At 40.1% G+C, this 17,007-nt stretch overlaps 1 protein-coding gene and 3 long non-coding RNA genes across 5 annotated transcripts in view; 2 read left to right on the forward strand and 2 right to left on the reverse strand.

Annotated features, from left to right (window-relative positions):
- Positions 1-8,904, reverse strand: part of Hsdl2 (Hydroxysteroid dehydrogenase like 2) — a 29,916-nt gene extending 21,012 nt beyond the window's left edge. The window contains exon 1 of the mRNA XM_086990963.1: positions 8,886-8,904. The gene's annotated coding sequence lies outside the window, so the exon portion shown is untranslated. The remainder of the gene's footprint in view (positions 1-8,885) is intronic.
- Positions 1,272-7,889, forward strand: LOC147755430 (uncharacterized). The gene is made up of 2 exons (XR_015329135.1): positions 1,272-2,952; positions 3,652-7,889. It is a non-coding gene; the product is annotated as an uncharacterized LOC147755430 (long non-coding RNA).
- A 164-nt stretch (positions 8,905-9,068) lies between the features above and the next one.
- Positions 9,069-13,934, forward strand: LOC147755431 (uncharacterized). Its single transcript, XR_015329132.1, has 2 exons — positions 9,069-9,526; positions 13,415-13,934. It is a non-coding gene; the product is annotated as an uncharacterized LOC147755431 (long non-coding RNA).
- A 91-nt stretch (positions 13,935-14,025) lies between these two features.
- On the reverse strand, positions 14,026-16,970 carry LOC147755432 (uncharacterized). 2 transcript variants are annotated; one of them, XR_015329134.1, is made up of 4 exons: positions 16,696-16,970; positions 16,124-16,411; positions 15,903-15,940; positions 14,026-14,207 (listed from the first exon to the last, which is right to left on the reverse strand). It is a non-coding gene; the product is annotated as an uncharacterized LOC147755432 (long non-coding RNA). The 2 variants fall into 2 exon arrangements; XR_015329133.1 differs by having other exon boundaries at positions 14,028-14,202.
- Positions 16,971-17,007: the final 37 nt, after the last annotated feature.

Genomic DNA, 17,007 nt, shown 5'->3' on the forward strand with positions numbered 1-17,007 from the left:
TTAACGTTCTTTGATGCGTCCATCAACAGTTGAGTCGGCAAATGGTCGGAGACGGAAACTGGGAAAAGAGGGCCTTGTGGTAGTAATGATCGCGCTAGTAGAATTGAGCATTACTCTGACGCCACGTGGCTTCCAGCGCTAGCCTCACCACTCTCCTTTAGACCCTGAGAAAAAGCGCGCGTCAACATCAAATGTTTTAGTCGACCCAATACCTCGAAAGGGTCGTCGACCCAAGCAAAAAGCAAGCCCTGACGGACCCCTCTAATATCTTTACACCAACATTTTCGAATACCGCAAAACTTGCAATCTCAACTCTGGTAAGCGTTGTCGTCACACTTATCTGAATGACCGTAGCATACCCCAACCATCTTACAATGAATGTAAAGTAGCCAGGATGACTCCAAGTGAGACGAGCCCACAGACCTCGTCCGAAGCGCCAGAATTTCCTCCAAAGCATTACAAATTAGCCCAGTCGATTTGAAACGAAAAAGATCTCAACCAGTCTGTTGAAGTACTTAAACTCTTGTTATGGTCATTGCCTTTATAAAACAGCACTACTCCGAAGCAAATGACTTGGAGGATTCCATAGAGAGCAGGAAACATATATTGGTTGGAAAGGACAGATTGCACAAATTATGTTGCCTGTTGTCCATCGTTGTCAAATTATGCGTCTCAGAAGTGCAACGAACGTGGTGTGAGGTTAAACTTTTGCGGACATTGTCGCAAGGGTTAAAATTTAGTCATACCTTGCGTTGGTTCATAATTGCCATCGTTATTTGAACTGAGCGAGCCCAAGCATCGTTTCGTAATATTTCGAAGCAGCTCTGTGATTACGACTTCGTGGGGTCTCATCTCAGATGGGATTCGTCTTGGACCAATCGAGGAGCCATCGCAAAGGAAAACCGAAAATCGGTTTTGACCTTTTTTCGCAACTTTAACGAATGCGATCTTATAAAAGATAAAGATCTAGAGAAACAGATGGGGTCTACATGTGTGCCTCAACGATATTTGCCCTTTAGCAACAAATCTCGTAGTGTGAAGCCGCAACGGGCGAGAACAACGACTGCATTGATTCATTTGTTGACTGAATGAATCAAATTTTTCGAAGACAGGAACAAAATCGCTCACCTTAGAGCTTACTAACGGCACGAGATTGATACCTACACTTTACATACTAATGCATTTAACGCTTCCAATAACGGTATCCTAGAGTAGCATGGACGTAGTTTAATAATTAACAGCAATTACTGCGGTTCCAGCCAGTTAGATAACAATGGCAAGCTAGAACAGTCTCCACGTTCTATTGCTTCATAGGAGCACTGCTTGGGAAACTCACACCGGCTTAGTCATTTGATTGCGGGAACATGAGAACTCATTAAATGCGAAGCCTACTTCAACATAATCATGACCAGTCCTAGCGGTGTGTCCAAAGCGTTGAAGGAGTCTCGAGTAATGTCAATGCAGTAGGAACTGGAGATAAAGCCGGAACGAGCCACGAGTATAAAAAGACAGCTAAAAGAATGGAAGGGGTTTTGGTCGTTTAGCCCAATGCTACCTCGCCTTGAACATTGTTTTCGGTGGCAACCCTATCCCATTCTTCGTGACTCTTTAAGAACCCAACCGATAACGTCGCAAAGTGTCGATCTCCCCAATTGTTGCTACAGACTTGTACTTCGCCAGAGTCGCCAGCGTGTACATGTAGTGCGTGATATTTTGCTTGTGCTGTATGTATGCAAACGAGACAGACCTTGGTTAGCTTGTACGCTATGGCAAACGTGGTATTCTGGCAGCGTATAGGAAACTTGTAATTTACTGTGTCTTTTATATATTGTGTGTATGAGCGATGTCATTCTAGTGCTCGTAGCGGTCGCGCCACAGACAACAACGATTCCAAGACGATGTAAATGTACTACGTATAGAGCACAGGGGTCCATCTCTATTCAATTATACTGAAACTAATCACCCGGAAGCATCGTCAAGCCATCGCAGAAAACGAGTGGCGAAGAAAACATGACGACAGTCATGTCTTATGTTCATCTTAGTTACTTGAGAGGGCAAGAAGGAGGCTTAAGGAACTGCAGAGAAGAGAAAGCGCACAGTATTTTACATAGGACACTCGAACAGATAAACTCGGAGGCAGAAAGACAAAGAGCCTTACCGCCATAGAGGAGCAACCGTCTCTGTGTGTAATGCGGCAGAGCGTCGAGTATCCCGACGGATGAAAAGTGGGCGGTTAATGGTGCCACCTTCGCCTACGTAGTAGTAGGCGAAGTGTAAGCCACAGACGGAACGTATAATTGGCTACGAACGATGTGTACTTTTCACCGAATTACGTTGACACGTACATGTGCACCAGTGTATGCAGGGTCACTTCACTTCGTCGTTTTCGTTAGACCGAACTAAACAAAGAACAAAAGAAGCTATCGTCTTATTGGTACGGCACTCGGCATCCTGATTAATCAACAGTCGTTCTAGCAATTCGTCTGGGTTGGGTCGTGAGCAACCCGAATCAACGCCTCAACTAAGCTCCCTGATCCCTACACAGCTGACCCTTTACAGCCCTTGTTGGGCGAACAAAACGTGCGGAGATCAGTGAGCGCATGGCCTGGCATAATATTGGTTAGAGTTAGTGTGTCGATATCGACTCGCCGTCAAACAGCAAGTGCTTTCAAAATTGCTGCCTCTCGCTGTTGCTCTGTATCCGTTTCTGCAGGGTCTGCAACAGGTCCCAGTGATAGCTTCGTAGGAAATGTATTTACGTAAGAATGTTAGGATCACGTTGTGGTCTAGGTTCGAACCCAGACATATATGCGCTTCGTTTGGCACTGGCAGCCAACCATCGCTCTGATAAAAATACGTAATTGCTATACAGATGTAAAAATTGAGCGATGAAGACTTTGTGACAGACTACGAACGTTACAGGTGGTGCAGTGCTGCTAGGGCGGTAAAAACGTACGTTTTCTATCTTCTACAATTCATGGCAAGGTTGCATATATGCATGCAAAGTTAGCTGCACCCCGCCATCGCGACATTAACCGTCTTTTAAGATAAACCCATGGCTTAAATTTCACAAATAATTTTTTGCAACTGATAATGTTTGAATTGTCTACGATTTACATATTCTTAGGGGTATTAATTAATTAATTAATTAATAGGGTATTAATTAATTAAACATTAATTAAAGGGTTAATTAATGATTAGTCAACTAGGTCTTGTCTAAAGGCAGAGTGGTTATCGGGTCTTGACCATAAACTTCCGAAATCTTAATATAGAGAAGCTAAACACTGAGGTATTAACTAATAAGTAAATTGAGTTGTTAGTTAGTCCTTAAGAATGCAGGACTTGGTCTCTTTAAGCTTGACCACAGTCCGAACCTGTCGCGCGACTTTGTGCGCACGACAGTAAAAGATTTACGCTGCTTCTAGTTGTTCCGCTTTTTGACTTAATCGAGCTACGTCATACTAACGAGGTCCGTCTGCTGGAGAGTCACTGCAGCCAGCTTTTTCCTCGCCGTTTAAGACTGTGCCGAAACGCGATACTACGATAATCATCTGGTCTGTCTTCTCTGCTTCATCATCGCAGTGATGACGTTAAGCAAAAGTTCGCTACATAAACCGAGCTAATTGGAGAACGTGTTCGTAATCCTTTCAGGTACATATTTTTTCAATTGTTTCTTATTTGCCTTATGGTGACGCGTGAGCTCAAACGTAGAGCAGCTAGAAGCGAACGAGAAGGACGGGTCAAGCGAGAGAAAGGCTAGCGAACATTGATCTGCCGGAAATGCCGCCCTGGTGCATCGAGGAGAATTAGGCTAAATAAAACAAACGTTGCCGTTGTAAACTAAAAATAATAATTTAGTTCTCAATAGATAATACACGGACATTCGATTTGATCTTGTGCGAACGACGTCAGAAAAAAACTTGTCCAAACCGCTGTGTTTCAGCGTCAACTTGTACAACATTCGTTACTTAGCACCGTGAATATAACTGTAGGTCTTACCAATTAGTTACCTGAATTTATTTATAAACATACATTTTCAATGCTTGGGCATTGTAGGTAGGATTGCTCTACCCAGTAACGATGTTGTTGCGGTCTACGATTTTTTTTCGCGTACTTGAAAATCCCATTGGAGACTCGTGCGTCCGTCCCGCTGCAAAGCAGTGGTAACTATACCGCGAGGCTATCAGCCAAGCGTCGCCTTTGTAATTGAATTTCGATCCGCTTACGTATGAATATGTAATTATAATGATTTGATAGACTGGCGCAATAATACCGCGCGCTGATATTGCCCAGTGGTCCGGCCCGGTTACTTCATATATCTTAATATGTGAAAACGCACCAAAGCGGCAGCAAATAACGTTTCGGTACAAATGTTAGTTTCACGTCAATGTTCATTAGTTTTGTCAAAAGCTATTTGCATGAGCTGTTTACATATGGGCACTGAGTTTCGACGGTGACAAAGTGGGCTGTGGGAGCCCACTTTGTCACCGCATGACTTCATGGATATCACCGCGTTTTTGTAGCTTTCAGCGGACGGAGTGTAGCTATTCTGTATTTTATAGAGTAAATGCAGAGGCATTTACTCGAATTTTTTTTGGCTACGCCTTAATTCATCCTCACAGCGTAAAAAAATGAGCAAATGAGCTCAAGTAAATTTTCCCGATTTTTTTAAAAGTGGCTTTATCAATCTAGCTAATACGTAAATAGAAAGTATGCATGCACCAAATTCATATAAATAATTCATGATACACCTGACAATTTGCGCCCACTACGTTTATGTGTTCGTTTGTCCGACTATATTTCGCCGACTAAAAAATTTTCAGTAATTTTTTGCGACGAAACTCAGTAAAAAAATTACGCAATGTTTTTGGTTATCTCCGACTGTGTGCCAACTGGATATTGTCAAGGAATAATTCGTTTAAAAGCAAGCTCTCTTCTTTAGCAATCTTCGCGAGCGGATGTGTAATTGGCGGTACACAATCTGATCACGGATTAATTCGAGACAAACAGAATCGGGCAACGCCTTTAGCCCACATACGCCCAAAATGTTAGTCCGCGAGACTCGACCCCTCCACGACGACGACGACGACTTCAATGTGTAAACGACAAAGGGAAGAACATCTAATATATGAACGTACATATTTTTTCTAGCCTGTAAAGTTTTTGATCCGCTTATATGTATATTATCAAATAGCTAAATAAAAGTAACCAAGTGCTGTTATTAACACAGATTAACTAAGGCATTATACTACCATAATAAGCGCCATTTATAAATTGTGCTTATGCATGAACACTACTATCGGTGTTCCATGCATACATTACAAATATTGTACCCACGCTACTCTATTTGATGATATAGAACCACATCTTTTCAGATAGGCGCATCATTGTGTTGAATTCCCTTCCACATCGTTTATACATGACTATGGACGTATGCCGTGAACCTAAACAAATGAATGTTTTATGTGCTGGTAAAGCTAAATCCTGAGGTGATTTCCGCCGTTAATTTAAACCTTTAAATTGAAAACTTTTTCTAAGTATAACTTATTGCTACTCTTTATATGTCAAACATTAAATTGACACTAGAGTGGCCTTCCGGAAACAAAAAAAAACAGGTTTTTTTTTGTTAAATTTTTGTCATTTCATGGGCAATATTTTGCAAGTAAATTATCGATAATACGGAAATGGGTTAGTTACAATGCGGATGCGATACTGTCAGGACTAAAATGATATTTTAATGGGAAAGCAGGGCAACGAGGCAGGTCTGAGTGTGGGAGCTAGGGTTTTGATTAGGTAGTTAAGTTCTCAACGTCGGACCAGTGGTTAACTTTGCATATGCAGATGGAGTACTACTCGTTTGCGTTTATATTGGCAATTTTGGGGTCGAAGTCTCGAAAATGATTTTTCAAGTAGTAGCGTACATGCACTGTGGTGCTCACAGTTCAATCACGACGGGTTATTTGGGCGAGTAGAATGGGCTGATTGCAACAAAAGCACAAAAATGAGACTCTCCGATAGTAAAAAACTGCAGTTAAGGAAGTACCGAAATAAGTGCGGTAGGGTAACCAACCACTAACACAGGGTAAGATAGTAAGTGTATCGGAGTAATGAGACAATATAACAAAGCTACTGGACTATGTAAAGAGAATTGCTAAATCGACAAATCCTTAGCAGGTCAAAGCGACATCGTTACAGGCGCGGAACGAAGCCAGTTTCACTTACATTCGTATAGCATTAAATAAGACTAGTATATGTTATATATAATTAAGGGTTAAGTATCGCTGCGAGAAGTGCGTGATAACTTTTAAACCACCTCTATCTGTGAAAATGTATAATGAAGGAAGCGTAAATATAGCGCAAGGTTGTCCTATCATAATGGTAGTGGTCGACTTCACTATTTTACTAATAATCTACTGTATAGTAATCAAGTTCAATATCGTCTACCTTGGCAACCGTCATAACTCGTCTCAACCCAAGCAAACTTTCATGTTGTTTTTTGATTCGGCCGTAGTTCGTCTTTGACGTATTCAGGACCCACGGCTACGTACGCACACGCACGCATATAAATGCATCTCGTGCGTGTTAACCACGCAAGGATAGATGTAATAAAGAATTGGCTATCATCTTAGGCGGCTAACGATTCATATAAGCCCGACACAGTCGGAGGGGGGAAGCTGTCGCGTTCGTGGCAAACAAAAATTTTTCTTCGTCTTTGAATGAATGTACTTTTCATTTTCTTGAGAAATAAATAAGTGTCTGCTGTCGAGTATACGGAGCGCCTGACACAGGCGTACACGTTCGCTCTTTAAGTGTAAGAGATGTCGGGCGAGCGAAACGTTTGCGTTGCAACAGACGGTGTTCTCAGAAGGTGCTCCGGCATCAAAAAGAAGCACCTGAGATTATCGGTATGTTTCTTAACTTCTGTATGCATTGGCAAATGCTGCGACGAGAGGATAACGATTACTTGACAGGCACGGACAAGGTTCAATATATATTTATTCAATATTGAAAGAGTTCCACAAATTCCGCTGGGTGCCTCGTATAATCTTTGACGTATCCCCCTTCTTGTACACACATTTTAGTTGGCGTTTTATGATTATCGTTATTAGGCATCGATAATCCTCAGATTCTGTCCTAGTTTTTTCAATGACAGGAGTTTCCGATGGAAGCTATACCGATAACCTTTTGTATTAGACTTGTGTGGGTGAGAAGAAGGCGAGATCATATCGAGCGAGGGTAAATTATTTTTAACAGAAAATGACTGGTTAAAACAAAAATGATTGTGAATAATTGTCTACAAAAAAAAATTACACCCTGTTCCATTATCAATACAGTATGACACGGATGCAGCGTAAATGTTGGATGTACCTAAGGATCTATTCACAACCTGGAGGGTAGCTAAAAAAAAATATACAACGGGAGCGATCGAAGGCATTACTATACGAAGGTTATGTAAATAAATAATTTGTATACCTATACGTAAACGTATGCGACTCGTGAACGCTGCCACGGTGAGAAAATCATAGGTAGTACTACTGCTTTAAATAAAATTGCACCTGCCAAAATGCACCCGGTACGGCCCAATCTATCAATGCTTTCTCAAACTTGCGACGTCGTTAGGAAAAAAGATAGCTACAATGACCACCAATATTTTGACTTAGCCTAAATTGATTATCATCATTATCTTAAGGGTAGGCCATGTAATACGCTAAATCTAACCGCACTAACGCGGATCGTATGGCACCTTGATTGATGATAGCCTTTTTCTAGGCAAAGTGCGCCGGGTTCCAAGAAGTTACAAAAAAAAAAAAAGAAAGTAAGCCGAATTTAAGGTTATTACGTGGGTTAGCTATAGAATGTGTATCTGTTGCAATAAATGCTAATAACTATTTTTGGAAATTATTATAATTAAAATAAAAATGCAACCCGGGATTTATCTTGTAATTTTTCATATAAATTGCTGTTTGAATATTAATGGTAACATGCTATGCCCTGAACTGGTCTGTAGCCTTATTTCCGTCAGGATCTGAGTTCTATGCAAAACCTCGTTAAACGTAGTAAATAATGCTCCCAGTCATAACTGTACGATGATACAAAATTATAGCTGGATTTGATGGGCGCGACACGATATAACTATTGGGAAACATACCCAGTGCGCTAGTAACTGATGCTAAGATTTCAAGTGTGAACATCCGGTACCATTGTCAGGCATTTCATCAATCGGCTGGATCCTATGCGGGTTCGAAACTAGACTAGGACATGTCCTTGAGATTAGCATGCCAATACGTTCCCCATTAAACTAATCGTGGGAAGGAACTGCGTAGGTAGAGCAAAACCAGGCCACGCTACCCCATCTAGTAGGACAGGCCCTTGATACGGAACCAAAGTGGTGATCCGAACGACTTATTCTTACAAAAAAATAATAATCAAATATAATTATATTTTAGTGTGTTCGTACAAGTTTATGGTAGTGATTAACGTAAGGCGATTAGCTTTAATGTGGGCAGTGGTTTTCGCTTTAAATACGCTTACCATATCACGGATATTGACCACATAATTTAACAAATCCATTTGTGGTCCTTATATTACCGCTCGTTACCGCTTTGAGCATTACTCGTTGAAAATTCTTAGCAAATATTTCTTCAACACAAACTATCAGTTTATCGGGACTCGAAATTACTTTATGTGCCTAAGTACAAAAAACACTATACTCAATCATCGATGTTATATATATTATGACGCTCCGGAAATTGGCTAGGGACGTCCAAACACATGCAATATCGACATACTTCTTCCTGTCTGTCGATCTTCAATAAATCTATCGATATTAATACCAATTTTTTTTTCTTTTACAACAAGAATACCGGTTCAAGTGTGTACCATACCTCGTTCTACGTAGAGTGTCACAATAATTTGGCATAGCACGTTATCTTTACGGCAACCAAATAGCAAACCGTCAAACCCGTATACTTAGCTACAAAGTGGGTCGTAGTAGACGAGCAAAGGCACGTCAGAGTCTTACATGGAGAACGAGGATTCATCATCATTCACGTCAGCAGTATGTGATGAGTTAGGTGTTTAAGTAAACGTACGCATTCATCATTCAGCAACCCGTTTGAAGACACGTGTTGTGCTAGATCCAAGACATTGTGCTATATATGCTTATTTTATATATATATATATATGTATATTGCCAAGTGTTTGCTTCAAGGTCTGACTGGATTTTTTACTTAACTCCATATTAGGTCTAATATATTAGGATAGACTGTTACGTTCGTGATCGTATCGACGCTTATCAAGCATACTTCACGGTGTTCTTACAGAATAGAAAGACAACTTCTACTCTATTTCTTTATAAGAAAGAAACTCTAGATCACGTTATGTGACAATTGTAAGCAGGTCGCAAACCCAAAATGGTGCCATAGTGTATTTATTGCTACGGTAATGCAAGCTCTACGGTATCAATTTAAACTTCGGCGATCGACAAGAGGCATCGTGCATCGGCCGCAACGTTAATCAGTTGTTGGTAAGTTTGCGTGGTAATGTGTGGACACGGTGATCTGACAGGGGCACCGCACTACTGTGCTCTACTAACTATATACGGTTTCTACCCTACGAGGCTCTTGATTATACTATACGTGGTACTATCAGTTAGCTTTCCAGATTTGATTGTGCTTTAGGTCAGTTCAAAGTGTTTAATATTACAACTGAGCAGCAATGAGCATATCAGATGAACGTTTTTTGCGTGACTTCGCTCGAACCGTGCGAATCACTGATCAATAGGCACGCAGTCAGCTGAATCTTCACTTACCAGTTGCCAATTAATTTCGAAAGAGTGCTGATCATGTACGAGCTTCTGCACACTGAGGTGCACTGTCGAGTTTGCCTTTACCTGCTACCCAGCAATTAGCAAACACTAGCTATTAGCAAACATAAATTAGCCAGACGACGATAGGTGCATTCCTATCCTAGGCTGAAGCCTGGCGCTCGCTCTCTGCGCCCAGCACAGAAACGAACTCTGAGCTGACCTCTAGTTCGTACTATTATTTTTGGCCAAATATACTTACTCACCGAATATGATTTGGTTCGGACCCTTTCACGAACGGCACTTCACAAATTATTGTCTATTCAAATTTTATTTGGCGGCGCCTTTTCGCGTTCGTACAAAGAGGCCTTTTTTTCGGGTCTATTTCAAGAATTTGGCGCGCCTTATCAATTTTTGCTCGCCTGCTTTGATATTATGTGTGAGATCGCCGTAGAAAGCTGTCGGAAGTGGGCCTTGTCAGAAAAACTGTACGCAGACACCTACGTCGGAACCTCTTAGAGAGCGCCATATTGGAATATAGCAGGCTCTTTGAAATAGAGGCCATGGCTGCCCGGTCGTCTAGGCACCTGGCCGTTGAAAACATGAGTCCGAGACACATCGTTTTTTTTTTCTGATATGTTCACTTTATTCCTAAATTAGATGGAACAGGACCGCTGCATCGAAAATCTTAGCCTGCCGATTGTGCAATTCTTTTATAGAAGTCAAGCACTGCTTCTACTGCTAACTTTATCGTAAGATGTATTATGTACGAACGAGAAAGTTTCAATTTCTTATATACATAAGATTGGAGAAACAGAGCACCCTCGGCATTGTTGAATTTTGGTACTGCTGATTCAATAGAGGAGGTTATTTCGAGCGCGTATCTTGCTTCGACACAGACTCGACTGTGAACGCAAACAGGAAGTTAACATGAAATCATCATATCAACAAATCAGTGTAAGCTTAGATACGTAGGCTGTCTTATGTATACGAATTGATACGTAAACGTTATAGAAAACACCTGATGAAAAAGGTGTACGAATAAGTAGCCTCGGTACGCTGCTACGCTATGAGCTATATCACTATTATAAGCTACCAAATCTGAGAAGTACGGTGCATTTTTCAAATAGCATTAACTAGACATGATCTGGCTGGCCGGTTACATTCTGTACCGCAGTACTGTAAATCAAGCTGACTGTTAAGCAGAGCGTAAAGTACGATAGCACAAACGGCGTATCGTTAGTTGAAAGGAAACAGTTATCTTTGCTTAAGGCCTGGTTACAGTATGTAGCTATCGTTTCACTAGACTTTCGCATCAGACGAGTCAACATTGGCCAACGGTGATGGACGCAATGTCGTCTGGCGAAACAAAAGAAACTAGCGGCAAGGGGCACTCTAATAGCGTACTGTCATTCGTCTTTATAGCGTATCATTTATAGAATGATAAGGTTTTCAGACGAAATCGTCTACTGCGAATGTTTTAACAGTTGGTTCTATTAAAAACATAGCACGAAATCACGCAACATCTTTGCTTAGTTATAGTGCTACGAACGACATCGTTAGTCTGTACAACAGTACGTATACAATTGAGTAACAGGGCGAAATCAATAATTTTATAAAAAAAAAAAAATATTTAATATAGTAGGTCTTTACGTTGCACACATGACGAAGACTGGTTTTGTGAAATTTTGGTTAGTATTCAGTTTCTAAACTTCTCTAAGAAACCGAAATGGCACTCGAAGATATTTTCGGGTAAACAATATTAGAACGCTTTTGATACATGAAGGAAGATAAACTGTAATTCAGAAAATGTTTCTCTGCATTATGAAGCGATCGTATTTTTCTCATACTTACAGCATGGAGAAGAACAAAATTTCAAAATCCTCCAATCGATTTATACATATATGGCAACGTTCGCAAATTAATCAGCCTCATACAAAGCGAGATCTGAGACGAATCAAGCGAGGGTTAGGTGTACCCTATTGGCCTGCCAAAGCGCATGCAGCGATGGCCTGCTCGAACATGTTAAGCCTTTTGCGCACGTACTTGCCCGGTGACGTCTTCAAGAAACTTAACTTCTTGCATTGGTACACACACATTTTTCTTAAAATTTAACTAAATATTAATATATATATATATATATATATATATATAGATACATGTATTAAGATGGTGTATATTATATAAAGATTCTTTTGGCGAAATTTTCGCATATTTTTTTGTCAGACGTTTCATATCCATGCCTTCATTTTACCAAAAACCACAACGATCTTATCGAAGAGTTTTACATGCATGGGGATAATTTCAAGCAACTTTTGTTTTACTGTATAACCAAGTCTGTATTTCTGCGGGCTAGACAGCAGGACATGGCTAAAGGAGTGACCTTTGCGCCCAACCTAGTAAAGATCATGGCCTTTTATACTGCTTCTAATGCTTCTCTGGTTTTCACAAGCACATTTATTACAAGGAGTACTACACGTCAGTGTAGGAAAATTCTGTTTCAGTAAGAAAAAGTATGTTACCTTTCCCTAAATGTACCCTTCTAGCTTGCTTTGATTTACTCTACGACGGCGTTACGGATATGTTCGACACAGCAGACGGTATTTGGTTTCTCCAGCAAGACAAACCAGTGTTCCGACTCTGGAAATGTACCACATAGAAGAGGAATTTCACGTAACTGAAAGAGCACGTTCGTGTTACGTACCCCTGTTCAGGCCACCGCTAATTCTAGAGGGCCAAGACACTGCAAAAAACACTGCTCGAGTTTCTGTGAAACCATGTAACTGATCATAAAATGAATGCGTCCCTAAGACGTAACAGAACGTTAGACTACACACCATTGTGCCTGTCGGGAGACAAAAAATAATAAATAGTATAATAATAATAATTCGATTATTATTAGAGAAGTTAATGTAAAAACCTAATTATATCATTTTCTTAATGCCTAATTGAGTCATATAGCCTCATTCCGCTCATCGACCATGTAATAGTAGTAATAACGCACATCCTATGCCCCTGGAACAATCCACAGTAACATAAGTGCAGAAAAAGCGTATTATCGGTCTGCGACAAAGACATCGGACTTTTTTCTACAAATCTATAGTATCGATATTTACTAGCAGATAATTGAAATAGCATGTAATATTTCAATTACTGTAATAATTTTGCCATTTCAACAAGCCAGGCCATCTCGTCGAAGTGCTGCCAGTATTTCGAATTGGTGGCGTACATTAACTAGGTGATCTGCCTTGTATTAGGATGCCTAACTTGGTGAATGATTTTACTGTGTAAAGTAGAACCTTTTGAGTGATTTTGATATACTTAACACCTTCTCTTCTTGGAAAATAATAGTCGTTTATTGCCGCAATGCAATCAGTATTCTGATATCTGTATATTGAACTTGGCGATATATATATATATATATATATATATATATATATTGACAAATCGTTACGAATAGACTTTTACTTTTGAACTTTTTTTTTTTTAATAAGCTTTAAAAAGATACGCTGGTTAGATGGCTAGCGTAAATGACACATCCGCACCGACTCGACGTAAGGAATCGTAGACAAGGTCACTGAATTCCCATATAAAATTACGTTTTTTCAGACGAAATGTCCACTTCTACTGTGCATAGACAGGACGATCACAGGCCAACGTGGTCCAGCCACCTCACTTGCTCCTAGCTAAACAATTGCACCTTACATATGACGGTATATTAAATGTGCGGAAGAAATATTGTGGCGGATGGTTTTAGGCCAAAAAAAAGAGGGATTTACTTGAATAAAACGCTACCATCATCGAACATCAAAGCATTAATACGGATAAAGTGATCAAGTACATCTTGTCTGCAGGAAGTAAAATTAACTTTGCTAAATCTGGATTAGACTTTAGTCTAATACATCTGCAAATAGCTTTTTCAAAATGACTGTTCATCGTCGGCCTTAACCGACGTGTCAGCATTGTTCCTGGGATGGTGATTAAATCAGCTGCCGATAGTTGGCAGAGATACGTCAGGCCAAATCTAATCAAGGCAAGGGTGCCCAAACAAACCAAATGAGCAAGCTTAGTTTCGTATACTCCCAGAACTGTTACTTAATAAATTCAAAACGTACCCCGAAAGTATAAAGCCGTTTAAGTTGTCATTCCGAATTTTACTGACGAGCCCGGAAAATTTTTCCCTAGATATCCACAACGAAAAAAAATCCACTAAAAATTATTACCTTTCAATTTCAATGATTTATTCACAGAATCACATCTTTTCTTTTAATCGAACTCAGTTCAAGCAAAACAGAAACGCAATTTCGAATCATTTGCCGCGTCCATTTCAACTAATAGGACCATCTGGATGTCGAAGAGTCACTGAGGCCGTTATCCTCGATGGCCTATGCTTCGACCTATGCTTCAGAAAAACAAATGTGTAATTCAATAAAATCTCAATATTTAGGTGGTTTCCGAACGGCGAGTGAAGGACCGGCACCAACTGAATTGGATGTAGGTAGGTAGGTAGGTAGGTAGGTAGGTAGGTAGGTAGGTAGGGGTTTGTCTGGTATCACATTCGACAATGTAGAGAGCTTTAGATGATTTAATAGAAAGGAAACTTTAGTTTTAAACGTTCGTAATGCACTTGACTCGTGCTAGGTTAGAGTCGATTAACTGATACCGCGCATTGTATTTATCTAAGTTTTTTTTAATAGATGGCTTTCTGACTAGGTGTATAGTACAGGTATGAACCCCTGCTCACTTCTAGGGCGGGCCTCATGTGCGTCGTAGGTAATCAACAAACTAGAATCAAAAATATGCCCATCTTACAAACATTAACCGGGAACCTCTTCATTGTTCAATACGTTTCACTTATAGTTGCTCACCGAAGACTTGACGTCATCTAATAAAGCGGCAAAATATCCATTACTTGATGCCTTCTAATCGGCATTTGAAGCCATCCGTTCTCGCATGGGATTAGTGTGGCATAGACACCACGCGGCTTCCTTTCAATAGCAAAGCACTGAGCAAATTCCGGCCGAATCGTTATCGGAACCAGCCTTATAATTTTTATATATAATAAACTCATAAGCGAATAATTTCGAAATTACATTTCGTTCCACTAATCCTAATCAGGCCCGGTAAAATGAACAGGACATTTTTTTTAGGTGCCGCGCGTTAAATTGTATAACCACCGAGTCAGAGGAGACGTTGTATTGCTAATGCAAAAAAGAAGATTGAATCTTTTATCTTGTCAAAATTCATCGAACATTAGCTTTGCTAGGTATTTCTTTTGGTGTTATGCCGTTTAGCATGAGTCGACCCGGATCATATTGAATTAAAGACCACTTTGTATTTACAACTTCCGTAGCACACAACATCCAGAGTCCGAGAAAACGAGATATTATTTCTAGAGCTTCAGTAGCTAGTTCGTAGTTAATTATAAAAAAAAAAAATAAGAACAACAGATTAGGTATTGCATAGCACGGGCAGACTATCGTCATGCACTATATAAGTTGTACACCCTCGAAAAATTGGATAAACAACTACATTGCTTCTCCATGTGGCGTTTGTTTAATTCAGCAAATACTACTCTACCTTTGAGAGTGAAATGCATCCAAAAATACTGCTAACAGTACATAAGCAATGATTATTACAAGGCAAATATATGTCAAAATCACCCTTCAATAGTAAAACGATGTATTGAAACTTTACTATACCGGCACTATAAGCATTTCGATCGTTAAATACAAATGATGATAAAAATTAATTTTTTCACGGTAGCTGAATAAACATTGTTGTACCCTAAGTTCTGGATTGACTAGAGAAACGACAAGCACTCATCTGGCCCATGTCGGTCTATTGTAATGCTGAGTAAAACGCTACCCTTCCGCTTCGATGTACACGAAATATGTATGCTGATAGCACACTCTAGCCTATCTAGAGAGCTATTAGCGACAATTGAGATTCTATAGCTACCTACTACCACAGGATCGAATTGACCAGAGAACGGAACCGCGTGAAGAACCCCACAAAAATTTCTATTATACAAGAGTCAGTGGTGCCCGTATCATGATATGAAAAATGTATTTAAATATTACTATTGAATATATACCTTTGAGGATTGTGGGAGCGTTTCACTGCAGGCGGGACCTGAAACAGCGAATCGTAATGTCTTTTTACCAGCATTGAATATATGCATGTATGCCGTTTTTCTTTCTTAATTAAACAATAAAATACAATTAAGATCTCATTCTTTGGTTAACCTTTTTCAGGAAATAGCATATGGCTTCTAAACTCCTATCACATAGTGAAGGAATTTAGGGTTTGACTTACATCATTTTTTGGGGGTCAACGAGCCAGGCTGATAAAGAAAGGGTCGATCATCTTAATTCTGCAGTGACATATACTACACAACAGGTGCGATTAAATAAACGAACATAATTTGCGAAGCCCCGTTATTAATCGTCTGGACCATACGTCAAATAGGTCTGATCGTTTTAGGTGGCCTTATCTGCTGTCCTTTTATACAACTATCGGAACTACTGGTGTAGTTTCTACAGGGTTAGGCGCGTGAGGGTAAGAAGTAGTCGTTTGGCCGTTGTATTTCTCGCTGACCTGAAGCTGATTTGGATGAAACGATCATAGAGCTACGAAATAGAACTTGGTCTGTTTTACCTACTGCTAATTACTTGTCAAGCGTGTTCGTTGTCCTATAAAATAAGAACTTTGGAGGCACCCATTTCATTAGAATCATTACACGTAACCCGTAAGAAGGTTTGATTAAACGGCCGAAATAATGAGCTTTTAGGCCAATAAAAAGACCTTGTTGTCCATATCAGTATTTGACTAATTAGCTATCTAAATCGTCTAGGTATTTTTAGTTAAATGTGTATAACTCTCTGTACACGTTATCCAGAGGACGCACTAATCCACCGGGCAAGACTTTCGAGGAGCTAACCAAAGTAATGCTTTTTAAAGCTGTATAGCAATACTGATGAAAATGGTAATAGTACGACTGGGTAGATCTGTCACTGAATTCTCGTGTGCACTCGTGCTGCTCTGCAAGCATCTCCCGTGGAAGCGATTGAATTCGCTTGAAATTGAATCGATCACTAATGTCGATCTCGCGACGGGCATTAGCACACTATTTATTCTTTCGTTTGCCCTCTCCGTTCCAGCAACAGCGACGGGCACCGAGCAGCCCCGGTTCAAGGAAA

The sequence above is a fragment of the Varroa destructor genome, unplaced genomic scaffold (genome assembly GCF_002443255.2).
Source record: "Varroa destructor unplaced genomic scaffold, Vdes_3.0 BEIS01000005.1, whole genome shotgun sequence".
Lineage (NCBI taxonomy): Eukaryota > Metazoa > Arthropoda > Arachnida > Mesostigmata > Varroidae > Varroa > Varroa destructor.